This window comes from Ornithorhynchus anatinus, chromosome 18, assembly GCF_004115215.2.
Source record: "Ornithorhynchus anatinus isolate Pmale09 chromosome 18, mOrnAna1.pri.v4, whole genome shotgun sequence".
NCBI lineage: Eukaryota > Metazoa > Chordata > Mammalia > Monotremata > Ornithorhynchidae > Ornithorhynchus > Ornithorhynchus anatinus.
The window spans coordinates 11734442-11739477 of record NC_041745.1 but is presented as its reverse complement, the minus strand read 5'-3'; the positions used below and the strand labels follow the sequence as shown (position 1 = coordinate 11739477).

General features: G+C 45.7%; 1 long non-coding RNA gene across 2 annotated transcripts; it reads left to right on the top strand.

Moving 5' to 3' along the window:
• Positions 1 to 445: 445 nt before the first annotated feature.
• On the top strand, positions 446 to 4785 carry LOC114818264. Of its 2 annotated transcripts, none has more exons than XR_003766117.1 (3): positions 446 to 640; positions 2507 to 2668; positions 4453 to 4785. It is a non-coding gene; the product is annotated as an uncharacterized LOC114818264 (long non-coding RNA). The 2 variants fall into 2 exon arrangements; XR_003766116.1 differs by having other exon boundaries at positions 1881 to 2668.
• The last annotated feature ends 251 nt before the right edge of the window (positions 4786 to 5036 follow it).

Here is a 5036-nt window from a genome sequence, read left to right as displayed (position 1 = left end):
TGTATCACCCTCAGCGCTTAAAACAGTGCTCTGCACATAGTAAGCGCTTAACAAATACCAACATTATTATGATCTACTGCCTGGAAAAGCAGCAAGGTGTGGTGAATAGAGCACAGATCTGGGAGTCGGAAGGTCCTGGGTTCTAATCCTGGCTCTGCCCCTTGACGGCTGGGTGAACTCGGTCACGTCACTTTGCTTCTCTGTACCTCAGTGACCGCATCTGTAAAATAGGGATTGAGACTGCGAGCCCTCTGTGGGACAGGGACCGTGTCCAACCCAATTTGCTTATATCCACCCCAGAACTTCGTACAATGCCTGACACGTAGGAAGCGCTTAACAAATACCATAATTATTATTATCTACTCTAGCACTTAGAACAGTGCCTGGCATATGGTAAGCGCTTAATAAATACCATTTTAAAAAACAAACACACACATACACACAAAACTAAACTCTTGAAGGAGTTCAATACAACAGAATAGGAATCCTTAGTCCTTATATTTTTCATTCTCATCTTCCCTTTTTTGTCTTTCGTTCCCTTCCCTGTTTTACCCTTAGATTGTGATCCCCTTGAGCCAGAGACTGGATCTGCATTTCACCTTTGGACTCACCCAGCGCTGAATATAGCGTTTTGCACCTAGTAAGTGCTAAGTTAATACCGTTATCCATAACTTATTCATTTGGATGAATGTCTGTCTCCCCCTCAAGACTGTAAACTCATTATGGTCAGGGAACGTGTGCTAGTTCTGCTGTACTGTACTCTCCCAAGCTCTCAGTGCAATGATCTGCATATAGTAAGCACTCAATCAATACAATCGATGGCAATTTAAAGTGGAGGAAATCTTATAGTTAGGAAAAAAATCTGTCAGAGGTTGGTAGAGAAATAGTTCAAAACAAAGACATGATCACAGACGCGGTTGTTCCAAAAGAAGCCGCGTGATTTAATAGAAATGACTTGGGCCTGGAAGTCAGGGGACCTGAGTTCTGTTCCCGGTCCCGCCACTTGCCTGCTGTGTGGCTTTGGGTAAGATTTTTAATTGCTCTGTGCCCCACTTTCTTCATCAGTAAAAATGGTGATTAGATACTTGTTCTCCCTCCTCCTGAACTATGAGCCCCATTTTGCTGATTTACATTATATAATAATAATAATGTTGGTATTTGTTAAGCGCTTACTATGTGCAGTGAGAGGCTGGGGTAGATACAGGGGAATCAGGTTGTCCCACATGAGGCTCACAGTCTTAATCCCCATTTTACAGATGAGGTAACCGAGGCACCGAGAAGTAAAGTGACTTGCCCACAGTCACACAGCTGACACGTGGCAGAGCCGGTATTAGAACCCCTGACCTCTGACTCCCAAGCCCGGGCTCTTTCCACTGAGCCACGCTGCTTTTCTACCCAGAACTTAGTACAGTGATGGGCCCATAGTAAGCAGTCAACAAATATCACAAGTTTCATCATTATTATTACCAAGAAGGGTTACAGAAGGCTTTGGTGGAAAATACATTCCATAACTGGACAAAAAATGAAAATTAAGCTCTTTACAGTTTTGTAGGGAAGAATACTACCCGAAAAATGTTTGACAGGTTGAAATTGGCAGCTCGAAAGGGCACTAGCATCACGGTATTTTGAAAAGCCACTATTTATTTCAAGACAAGGGCAGTTATGTACAAATATAAGTCAGTGTGATACCCACTGATGGTGGTCCATGACAATGACAGAGAGACGTTACACTCAGAGGGAAGCCCTCTACTTTCTTTGCGAATGCCAGTTTTTCTGGCAGTATGAAAAGTCACTGGATTCGGAACCACGAATCAGAATTTTAAAGATAAATTTGGGTGAATCACCTCCTCGATTACAAAGGATAAGCAGTTTTTGTGTAGGCTATTTGCACAGGTTCAGACAGTGCTGTGTCCCAGATGAAAACTGGAAAATGATGGCCCAAGGGAGACCAGCACGACACACTGCCATCAAGAAAGGAACCGGCTCCTTTTGAGCAAAAACTCTTCGGGAACGGGAGACGAGGAGAGCGAAGCAAAAACAGCTCCGGGAACTGGAGTCATCAAACGTGACCCTACAGCAAGGGCCAGCCTTTATTGTGTGCCCAATTAGGACCGGACCGAAAACCTCACACTGGGCCTTTTTTCTGTGGGTGAATTTCACTCCTGAGTTCCCACCACCAACGGTGTCTTCTTCTAACGTGGAAGGACGACTGCGTACTTGTGAAAACTAAACGGCAAAGAGCGTCAACTTACTAGCAATTAATACATGTTAGGTATGGGTTTATTTCTTAATCTGATGAGTCACCAGTTCTCTGTTTTATCTATCCATCCTAGAGCTTCCGGGGATTTTTCTCCCTGGGCACTTATTCAACGTCTCTTGTTGCGGTTATCCAGGATATTTAAAGAGCACCTCCCACTCCCCCGAGCACGCCATAGAACAAAGGTTTTATTGTATCTGCTTAATCCTATAATGGAACAGCCTATTTGTTATTTCATAAAACCCGCAGCGATTGGTTTAATAATCCAAGAAAATACACGGTCCTGTTATTGCCGGAGCCGTCGGCCTGACTGCAAAGACCCAACGGCTGGTGGAGCTTCTGGAGATGGTTGAAGGTGTGCTAGAGGTGCTGGCGTACACCACGGCTGGCCAGAAAGCCCTGGAAAGAAAGGTCATTTTAGATTTGTTTTAGACGGTTTTTAAGAGCTAAGAGAATTTTAAGGCCAAGCAGGGAAGCAGAGTGGCCTAGTGGATAAGACACGGCCCTGGGAGCCAGAGGACCTCGGTTCTAATCCCGGCTTGACTGCTTGCCTGCTGCGTGATCTTGGTCAAGTCACAACTTCTCTGTGCCTCAGTTTCCTCAGGGACAGGGACTGTGCCTGATTAACTTGTATCTACCCCAGTGCTTAACACATAGTAAGCACTCAACAAATTCAGAAAAGTACACTGCCTCGTTTCCCAGAAGGCAAGAGGACTTTACCAAATGTTTTTCAGAGGTTAATCTTACAGTAATTGCCTAGTCATCCCCTTTGGGCTATTATTTCCAGTGTCTATTGTGCAGAAATACCAATATATATTTTCTTAATATATTAGCACGAATGTTGAATGATTGCAAAAACCTCTGGTTCACATCAGGAGAAGAACATGGAGTCTTTCCCGGCAACAGAGCTCCCACAGGGATTTGAGACGGTAACGAGGATAGTAATGACAGAGGTATTTGCTAAGCGCTTACTATGTGCCAAGCATTGAGCTAAGTGCTGGGGTAGATACAGGATAATCAGATCAGACTCAGTCCCTGTCCCGCATAGGGCTGAAAGTCTCAATAAGAGAAAGAACGAATATTTAACCTCCATTTTACAGATGAGAAAAAACAACTGAGGCACCGAGAAGTGAAGCGACTTGTCCGAGGTCACACGCAAGGCTAGTGACGGAGGTGGGAATAGAACGCAGTTCCTTTCCCTTTCAGGCCTGTGATATTCTCTGTGCCTCAGTTCCCTCATCTGCAAAATGGGGATTAACTGTGAGCCTCACGTGGGACGACCTGGTTACCCCGTATCTACCCCAGCGCTTAGAACAGTGCTCGGCACGTAGTAAGTGCTTAACAAATACCAACATTATTATTTCCCCTAGGCCATGCTGCTCCAAGAGGAGAGTAGGGATTGTCTCTACCCGTTGTCCAGTTGTACATTCCAAGCGCTCAGTCCAGTGCTCTGCACACAGTAAGCGCTCAATAAATACGACTGAATGAAGAGAGGGGTGGGGGAGAAAAAGACAGGAAGGACAGGCAGAATAGAGGCAGAGACAGGCAGTTGGAGGGACCGAGAGAAAGATACACCATAAAGAGAGAAGCCCAGAAATAGAGAACCAAAAGAAATAAAGAGACACGCAGAGAGGCCGGGTAGAAACGACATACAAACATACGTATATTCGTTCTCTCCATCTCTATCTCTCCCTCACTCTCCTCACTTTAGTAACAGTGGATCAGTCAGGGGAATTGACCAAGTATCCCGTGACCCATTCAGAGTTTTTGGACACAAATCACCCATGTACTCACCAAAAAAGAGAGAGAAATGGCATTGTCCTTTCTCACCTTGAAGTTCAGAGTCTTTGTTTCGGGAATAAAAGAGTTGTTTAATTTGCTATTTCACTTACCGTGTTTGCCTGGATTTGGTTACCGTGATATCATGCAAATGGCCAGCGCCTTCCCCGCTCTACCTGAAAATGGTGTCTGAAGAAAACTGAACCAAGAAATTAAATCGAGTTTCTCTGAGGTGAAAACGTATTAGGTGGCTTCCAGCCAATTAGTTTCTAAAGCATATTGGTTCAGACTAATATCGTAACACCGAGAACTGGGATCCTAAAAGAAAATGAGTCCATTTTTATAGGTGCTATATATAAATTTCTTCAACTCAGGGCTTGCCTCTGGTTGTTTATTTGTTTATGCTTTCTACACAGGAGGAATTGCATATGTTCGAGTTAGCCAGCACTGAAAGAAAAAAAGAAAAAGAAGCCATTCGAACGGCTGAGAGGCCTCCGACACAGCCACATCTTGTCTTCTGCCGTCGAGTCGTCTCCGCCCCGTAGCGACTCCGTGGACGCATCTCCCCTAGAATGCCCCACCTCCACCTGCAATCGTTTTGGTGGTGTATCCAGAGAGTTAGGGGTGACGAAAGGAGGTCTCCAATCAACGCTGGGGGTTCTTGTCTCTCGGGGGGCACGTCTCCATGATGACGATGACGATGATGGTATTCGTTAAGCGTTTACTCTGCGTCAAGCACCGTTCTAAGCGCTGGGGTAGATACCAGGTAATCGGGTTGGCCACAGTCCCCGTCCCACATGGGGCTCACAGTCCATTTTACAAAGGAGGTATCTGAGGCCCAGAGAAGTGAAGTGACTCACCCAAGGTCACCCAGCAGACAAGCGGAGGAGGCAGAATTAGAAGCCAGCTCCTTCTGACGCCCAGGCCCATGTTCTATACACCAGGCTCTGCCGCTCCGTCTCTAAGGTTCCAGGGGTGTGGAGCCGATCGGCCAAGAGGG